Source organism: Benincasa hispida, chromosome 12, assembly GCF_027475165.1.
Source record: "Benincasa hispida cultivar pf3 chromosome 12, pf3_genome.v1.1, whole genome shotgun sequence".
NCBI classification, from domain to species: Eukaryota; Viridiplantae; Streptophyta; class Magnoliopsida; order Cucurbitales; family Cucurbitaceae; genus Benincasa; species Benincasa hispida.
The window spans coordinates 54,193,589-54,203,646 of record NC_143489.1 but is presented as its reverse complement, the minus strand read 5'-3'; positions in this window follow the sequence as shown (position 1 = coordinate 54,203,646).

The window sequence follows — 10,058 nt, the reverse complement described above, 5'->3', positions numbered from 1 at the left end:
GATGAAGCATTTTGAGAATGGTGAATCTGATTTGGAAGAGGGTAAAATGGAAAAGGACAAAGACAAAACATTACGCAATAACGGGGTATTTAGATTACATAACCAAACCTTATTTAGATTACATAACAGGGTATTTAGATTACATAAAATGATGAATCTGAACGTTCCTTTATATCTTCGAAATTAACAACATGGAGACAAAAATTAGCATAAGCAGCAGCTGATTTGAGTAGCTTTAGCTTCCAAAGAAGGGTATCCTTTGGTATAATGCTAGCCAAATCCTGAAAATAGAATGGACGAGAAGAATTTTTAACTCAATTAAATTGATCATGTAAGAAAATTGCAATGCCTAGGGAAAAAGATACGATAAGTTAATTTAGAGTACTACAAGTAAACCTCATTGCCTTCATTTGTTGTTATCAATTGATTAGTTTATATCCCGACGTCTTCTCTTTGTTTATTGTTACAGAGGATGTGGTTATCTAGTACCAGATGATGTATACGAGGTGTGTACTTGGGTTTTAAGTGTTAACTTCTATATATCTATTATGATCAATTTGGAAAGAATAATATTCACATTGCATTTACATCTAAAATTATTTACCTGTTGAAGTATCCTTGGGTTTTGTGTAAATTTGTGACATTTGATACAGGAATGGATTATAGGACATAATAACTACATTTGTGTGTGTTTATCTTTCTAGATCTTGTGTGCATGTTCTTTATTCCGCTCTTGCTTGTTCTTTAAGTTTTAGGACTTTGTAGATTGTGGTGCTATGTTTAGTAATTTTAAGTTGTTTCAATCTATATGTTGTAGTTGGTAAATTATTTCATTGATATAGGTGCTCAAAACGACGAGTTCAAGGTGGACTACGTGATTCTCGTGGAGGCATGAGCATAGTGAGCGAGATTTGGCTAGGATTACTTCATACGGGATTGATAGGTGTAATTTTTTTTTAATTGTTCTCAGAGGGGATGAGGTTGTTGATTGTACAATAGGAAATGTGTTCATATGGGGGTTGATAGTTGTTATACTTTTGAAATTGTTCATATGGGGTTGACTATATCGTTGGAATTGTTCATACGAGGTTTTTCATATTCTTTTAACTTAGAAGTATTTTACGAGGTTGTAATATTGACAATGTTAAAGAAGTGAAGTTTTTATATAGAGATATTGGTAGAAATTTGGTTGATTTATAAGATTTAAATGTGTGTATTGTTTATTTGATTGATGAATGTATGTCATATATATATCAAACGTGGTTGTTGGATCAAAATACAAGAGCAATTATAGGTAAAAACGTCAACATTGCAGATTTTTCTAAAAAAGTCACAAGCAAATTTCTTGATTTTTTTTCCTTGTCAAGATTATAGATATTCTTGATATGTTTAACAGGTCAAGAACTGTCATATACTTAACATTTCTAACATATCAAGTATGATATATCTTGACATTTTTTCATTGTCAAGTTAAAAAATTTCTTGATGTTTTTCCTTGTCAAGAATGCTCATATTCTTGACATTTCAAATATGTCACATGTCGGTGTTTCTTGACTTTTTTAAATGTCAAATGTCACTTTTCTTGACTTTTTAAAACGTTAAGAAAATTGACATTCTTGACACTGGCTTCCTTGACGTTTTTTAAAACGTCAAGAAAAATGATTCTTGACATTTAAAAAACGTCAAGAAACACTGTTTTTGTAGTAGTGAATGGTTGAATTCTTAGCCAGATTCAAAAAATAAAAACAAATTTTTAAGGACTACTTTTTTAGTTTTCAAAATTTGGCTTGTTTAAACTATTAGTAAAAAGTAGATAATAAATGATAAAATTTGAAGGCAGAAGTAGTGTCTATACACTTAATTTTCAAAAAAAAAAGAAAAAACTAACTAAAATCCAAATAGTTATCAAACGGAGTCTTAGTTTTTTGTTTTCAAAAATTAAGCCTATAGCCATTTCCCGTTCCACCTACAAATTTCTTCATTTATTATCTACCTTTTGCGAATAGTTTAAAAAACTAAGCCAAATTCTGAAAACTAAAAAAAGCATCTTTTAAAAACTTGTTTTTGTTTTTGAGATTTAGCTAAGAATTCAACTATTGTACTTAAAAAATACAAATCATGGTAAGAAATGAAGAAGAAATGAGCTTAATTCCCAAAACCCAAAACAAAAAACGAAATGGTTACCAAACGAGACATTAGTTTTTTATTATTAGTTGTTAAAAATTAAATACATAAACACCCTTTACATCTAAATTAAGTCCACAAAATAATGTTATTTGCTTTTGCGTGGTTTTCAAATAAAAGAAAATGAACCAAGTTATTTACAGATATAACAAAATGTATTTACTAGTGATAGACATCTGTCTGATAGATATTTGGGCAGTCTATCGCCAACTGATAGATGTCTATTCTCGCAGTATATCACTGTTAAATAGTGATATTTTGCTACATTTAAAAATATTTTTAGTAGTTTTATCATTTAAAATATTACCTGGGTTTTAGTGTTGAAGATTCATGATGTGCTACGCTAACTATAAAAGAATGAGTCCTTTCTAATGTTAGCAAGAGTTTATAAATCAATAGAGCGTTTGGCATTGCTTTTAGGAGTGATTATAAAAAAGTCTTAACCGTTTTTTGTGTTTGATAAACATATTAAGATCAAATCCATTAACATCACTTTCTAATCACGCTCATTTCACACGTTTTAAAATCAACATCCTACCAGCTTTTAGATTATTTTAAAATCAAATAAAATTTTTAATTAATATTTAATATTTAATTTTATCCTTTAAAATTAAGATTTATTTCATATATCTATCTCACCTAATCAAATTTATCTTTTATTTTTCATAAATTTAATGCATTAATTTTATTTTAAAAAAATATACCTAAAAAAATAAAAGTTATTTCCTTTAATATTTAAAAATTAATCTAGAGCAACAAAACATATCATTCTAAACAATTATTTAAAATTATAAATTATAAAAAAGTTAATAATAAGTATATTTTAGTTTATTATTTCTAAAAATAATTTAGTACTTATTTACCAAACACTATAACTTACATTTTCATATTCCAAGTTGAAATCAACCAAATACCAATTTACTTCATTTCACAGTTAATTTTTCTAAAAGCATGGTTAACAGGAATTATTTTAAAGGTTTTTTGTAATAGATAGTAGAATACGAGAAAAAATCTAAAAGTATATTACATCTTTAAAATATTTGTAAATATGAATGAGTTGATTAGTCAATTTTTTATTTTTTTAGTTTCCAATTTCACCCTTGTTATGTTTATAAAGAAAATACCACTCACTGGGCTTATTAGCTCATGTTTTCCAAATGTTTTCTTCCCCCCAGGTAGCCGAGTGGTACATTCAGGGAGAAGTCATACACCCACAACCAGGAACTTGGTAATCTTACAGGACATGATTTGGATCCAATAGAAGAACACAGTAGTGGAATTTTTAAGATTTGTGTAAAACTTGATATATCAACTGTAGTCTTTAATCAATTTTGTATAAAAGCTGTCTTAGAATTAGGTTCGGATTTCTTCATACTCTTTCTTAAATCTTGGGTTAAGGCTTGGGAGGGGGTGTGACAACTTGATATCAGAGCCAGGTTTACGAAAATCTGGGAAAGTTGAGTCTAGTATGGTACGAACCAAATTTAGAAAAATTAAAATTTGGGAGGAATAGGAACAATATATGGTGTCAGGTCAGTATTGGGAAGAGATTTACTTAGGAAGTGAAGGTCGGGTAATGTTAAAAACTGAGTAGATGATAATAGTTGGGCAAAGGAAGTAGAATAAAAGATTAGATAATAACCGAAATAATGTCCACTGTAGGAAATGGATCCAAGTGGAAGGACCTGATGGTGGTACTCCCGGACGCAGGAAACAACTTGTGACGCTGACTCTGAGGAAAATCTTGGAGTACTTGGATATAGTTTAAATGATAGCATTGAACATTCCACTTTTATGACTAATACGGTAGTAGTAAAACTCCAAGATACTAGGAGATACCCAAGATGTGGCAAAAACCATGGTGGCCCATGTTTGATGGGAATCAGACTATGTTACGGTTGTGGTAAAAATGGCCACATACGAAAGAATTGTCATTTTTTTTCAAAAGAAAACTCGAGAACTATAGGATTTATTCCATTGGAAAATGGCTGAAAACTCAATCGGTGGGAGAAATGATGAGATGCTAATACCGGAGCAACAAATTGATCAGAAATTTAACGGAACCTATAAGGTGGGGAGTTCATCTCAAACTTGGACACGAGGAGTTCAGACAAATGTACCACGACGAATAGTAGTAGAGTTTAATGAACAACCTACTATTGGGTCTAGTAAAATAACAACATATAAATTTTGTATATTCTGTAAAGAAGTTGGCCATGTACAGGAAAAATGTCCGTGGCAGTACGATCGGTTACAAATTAACTTTGGAAAACTAGATCTGCAGGATGGACATGAAAAAAGAAAACTCTAAAAAGCCTAGAAAGTAGTAAGAACTATAAATAGGTATCAGATGAAAATAACTTATATTTATAAATAAAAGAAACATGTTGTGTACAACGGTTGAACATTTAATTTATATGTGATTGCTTGTAGTTAAAGAAAGCCCCTCAATTTTTTCAAAATCTCTCAAATTCTCCTTTTTTTTTTCCTCTTCCTCTCGATTTTCCTATTAACTCACCAATTTCCAGTCAAAATTAGCTGTAACGTCCTTTACGAAAATGTTAATAAACCTCCTAACTTACCACCTCAAAATTTCAGTTTCAAATTCGATTTCTACAGCTCGAAAACTTCAAAAAACTCGACCCTGCTTAAACTGTTCGAAATTCAGTCTTTAACTCGACTTTTCCCTGAAATTTCCTTTGATTTTTAGCTAGCTTTTCCCTTAAACCATCACGTTATTTTGTACTTAATTCATTTTTCTTTGGTTTTCCCACGTCTAAATTCCTCTTAATTTAATTATATTTCTTGTTTTTAATATCCTATTTCCTCATGCCTTTCAAATTAGGGTTAGGGTATTACATTTATTAAATGGTCGATGTGCACATTGGCGGGAAAATGAGGTATAGGGAAAGTTTCTATAAAATTATTGTTGTGTTGTTGGGTTGACAGTAGTTGACTATCAATAGGAAACGATTCAGCAGTTTGGGCTGAGGAAAGGAATATGAAATGGTATTAATGTATCGTTGATTGCATGTTGTTTTCCCCAAAAGTTTATTTTTGATAGTCAATGTTATGTTTATAAAGAAAATGCCACTCACTTAGCTCATATTTTCCAAATGTTTTCTTCCCCTCCCCCCAGGTAGCCGAGCGGTGCATTCATGGAGAAGTCAGACACCCACAACCAGGAACTTGGTAATCTTACAGGACATGATTTGGATCCAATAAAAGAACAACAGTAGTGGAATTTTTAAGATTTTTGTAAAACTTGATATATCAACTGTAGTCTTTAATCAATTTTGTATAAACACTGTCTTAGAATTAGGTTGGGATTTCTTCATACTCTTTCTTAAGTCTGGGTTAAGGCTTGGGAGGGGGTGTGACAACTTGTTTTCCAAATGTTTTCTTTTCCAACGGCTATAAATAGAAGGCCTGGGCATGAAGGTTAGACTCATTCCAAACAATTTCAGTAGTAAAAATCCTAAGTAGAGAGTGAGCATTTAGTGGGAAAGCTGCCGTTAGTAGTGGAGGCAAGGAATTCGAAGGAGGTGCTGCACAGATTCATATTCTGTTTGAGTAGGGTAAGCTAGTAGTATTTTTTTTAAGGGGTTTTAAATATATTTATGAAATAATATTAATTGGGAATTTTCTTGGAAACAATGAAAATGGCAGAAAGATATTTACAAGTAAATTGCATTAGGAGAATTTGCTGATGGTGAGTGGTTACTATGTGTTGTTTTGATTTATGTATGTATATGTATATATGAGCCTTGTACGTAGAGGGTAATGTCAAATGTGCATGAGTAGGGATGCATGATTTTTGTTGTGATTGCCGTGATATTGCATGTTATATTGTGATGGAAACTAGAATTACACCCGGGATATGGTTAGTATGCTTGAAAAGGGTACTTGACGGGGAAATATGGTCGGCTTCGGTCGACGGGAAATGACAGTTGGTGACGACCGGTGGGAAAAAAATGACCAAGTTACCTAAGCATAACTAGCGAGAAAGAAATGGTCAATGTGCACATTGGCGGGAAAATGGGGTATAAGGAAAGTTTCCATAAAATTGTTGTTGTGTTGTTGGATTGACAGAAGTTGACTATCAACAGGAAACGATTCAGCGGTTTGGGCTGAGGAAAGGAATATGAGATGGTATTAATGTATTATTGATTGTATGTTGTTTTCCCCAAAAGTGTATTTTCGATAGCCAATATTATGTTTATAAAGAAAATACCACTCACTGGGCTTATTAACTCATGTTTTCTAAAGTTGTCACACCCCCTCCCAAGCCTTAACCCAAGACTTAAGAAAGAGTATGAAGAAATCCCAACCTAATTCTAAGACAGCGTTTATACAAAATTGATTAAAGACTACCGTTGATATATCGAGTTTTACACAAATCTTAAAAATTCCACTACTGTTGTTCTTCTATTGGATCCAAGTCATATCCTGTAAGATTACCAAGTTCCTGGTTGTGGGTGTCTAACTTCTCCATGCATCGCTCAGCTAGCTACTTGGGGGGGGGGGGGAGAAGAAAACATTTAGAAACATGAGCTAATAAGCCCAGTGAGTGGTATTTTCTTTATAAACATAACATTGGCTATCGAAAATACACTTTTGGAGAAAACAACATGCAATCAATGATACATTAATACGATTTCATATTCCTTTCCTCATCTCAAACTACTGAATTGTTTTCTGTTGATAGTCAACTACTGTCAACCCAACAACACAACAACAATTTTATGGAAACTTTCCCTATACCCCATTTTCCCGCCAATGTGCACATCGACCATTTCATTCCCGCTAGTTATGCTTAGGTAACTTGGCCTTTTTTTCTCACCGGTCGTCACCGACTGTCATTTTCCGCCGACCGAAGCCGACCATATTTCCCCGCCAAGTACCCTTTTCAAGCATACTAACCATATCCCGGGTATAATTCTAGTTTCCATCACAATATAACATGCAATTCACGGAAATCACAACAGAAATCATGCATCCCTACTCATGCACATTTGGCATTAAACAACACATAGTAACCACTCCCGAGAAAAAATATGGGATAGAACGGTTGAGGTCGCTAGAGGCCAAAAACTTTGAGGGAACAACAGACTCTACGGATGCGGAAGTTTGGATGAACCAGTTGGAAAAATCTTTTGAGGTGATGAGATGCCCCGACAATAGGAAAGTAAGTCTTGGAACTTTTTTATTGCAAAAACAAGTCGAAGATTGGTGGAGGATATTGAAGAATAGAAGGGGTAACCAAGAAGAGATCGGTTGGGGTGAATTTCGAGACACGTTCTTCGAAATATTTTATCCTCGATCGTTTCAGGATACAAAACGAGAGGAATTTCTACGACTTATACAAGAAGATATGACCGTAGCTGAATATGAGTTAAAGTATACTGAACTTTCAAAGTATGCTTTAAACATAATCGAGGATGAAAATGAATGTTGTAGGAGATTTGAGTTGGACTAAGACAAGAAATCCGAACCTCGGTCACCGCAACGGCGGAATGGGGAGGATTTTCAAGACTGGTGGAAGCAGCAATGAGAGTAGAGAAGAGCCTAGTGGCCGAAGAACTAAGACCATAAATGAACACATCAACGAACCGATGGCAAAAAGAGGAGCGGAATAATTTTACCCCCAAAATTGAAAATAGAAGTATATGGAAAAAGAAAGGACTTGCAGGTACGAGAGCGGACTCTGAACAATAAAATTTGATAAAGGAGTCGATGGAAAATGTAAACTAGAAACCTAGATGCACGATCTGTAACCAGTATCACTGGGGAAGATGTTGGGAGCAAACCCAAGGACGAACACGTACATGTTATAATTGTAACAAACCAGGGCACTTTAAACGAGAATGTCCCCAGTTGATGAATTTGGAAGCCAAAAATACACAACAAAGAAATAACCAGGGAATGAAGCCAACAACTACAAGGGAAAGAGGTAGTGTTGAAGGAAGAAGAGATGAAATGGGTAAAAAGACGATTGGACAAATATACAGAATAACACAGACCAGGGAATAAAATATACCCGACGCTGAGAAAGGGAAAAAGAAAATCTTAGAGGATTAGAGTAGAAGCTAGGTATGTAATTGTACTCGTTCAATCAATAAAATGTGGGTATAAAATATTGTCGGTTCAAATTTCGAGGACGAAATTTTATTTAAGAAGATGGTAAATGTAATACCCTAACCCTAATTTGGAAGACATGAGGAAATAGGATATTAAAAACAAGAAATATAATTAAATTAAGAGGAATTTAGACGTGGAAAAACCAAAGAAAAATGAATTAAGTACGAAATAACGTGATGGTTTAAGGGAAAAGCTAGCTAAAAATCAAAGGAAATTTCAAGGAAAAGTCGAGTTAAAGATTGAATTTCGGACAGTTTAAGTAGGGTCGAGTGTTTTAAAGTTTCCAAGCTGTAGAAATCGAATTTGAAACTGAAATTTTGAGGTGGTAAGTTAAGAGGTTTATTAACATTTTCATAAAGGACGTTACAGCTAATTTTGACTGGAAATTGGTGAGTTAATAGGAAAACCAAGAGGAAGAGGAAAAAAAGGAGAATTTGAGAGATTTTGGAAAAATTGAGGAGCTTTATTTTGAAATTTCTCATTGGATGGCCTTGAGGTTAAGGGTTAATCATCTGTGCACATGTTAAATTGGAAATTGAAGCTGTAAGTATTGCTCACGTTTTGCATGCGGTGAAGGAGGCATTGGACCAAACCACTGTCCTACGCATGATGCCAAGCGAGAGTGGAGAGAGCGAGAGTTTGAGCGAGAAAGTGGGAGAGAGCGAGAGCCATGAGAGCAAAACCAGCGAGAAAGTGGGAGAGAGCGAGAGCCACGAGAGCAAAACCAGCGAGAAAGTTGGAGAGAGCGAGAGCCACGAGAGCAAAACCAGCGAGAAAGTTGGAGAGAGCGAGAGCCACGAGAGCGAAACCAACGAGATTGAGACAGATGGACGCATTTGAAGAGAATTGGATGCGTTCATTAGTAATCTGGATAAATAAATCAGAAATTAAGCAGATGAAGTGGCAAAAGAAGATTACATGTAGGAAGATTTTTATCAACTTAAATAGGTGGTGTACGGTTGAGATTACATGCGAATTAAGATAATTTTGGTTGGCAAACCTAGAATTAGACAACTCAAAGCTCGGCTAGCCAGAGTTAGCATGGGCAGCCTAAGGAAGAGCTATTTGTATGGTGAGTTGTCGTGAGGAAAGAGGCTGGGAACGACTATAAATAGGAGGCCTCGGCATGAAGGTTAAACTCATTCCAAACAATTCTAGTAGTAAAAATCCTAAGTAGAGAGTGAGCATTTAGTAGGAAAGCTGCTGTTGGTGGTGGAGGCAAGGAATTCGAAGGAGGTGCTGCACAGATTCATATTCTGTTTGAGTAGGGTAAGCTAGTAGTATTTTTTTAATGGGTTTTTAAATATATTTATGAAATAATATTAATTGGGAATTTTCTTGGAAACAATGAAAATGGCAGGAAGATATTTACAAGTAAATTGCATTAGGAGGATTTGCTGACGGTGAGTGGTTACTATGTGTTGTTTTGATTTATGTATGTATATGTATATATGAGCCTTGTACATAGAGGGTAATGTCAAATGTGCATAAGTAGGGATGCATGATTTCTGTTGTGATTGCCGTGATATTGCATGTTATATTGTGATAGAAACTAGAATTATACCCAGGATATGGTTAGTATGCTTGAAAAGGGTACTTGGCGGGGAAATATGATCGGCTTCGGTCCATGGGAAATAACAGTCGGTGATGACCGGTGGGAAAAAAAAATGGCCAAGTTACCTAAGCATAACTAGCGGGAAAGAAATGGTCGATGTGCACATTGGTGGGAAAAT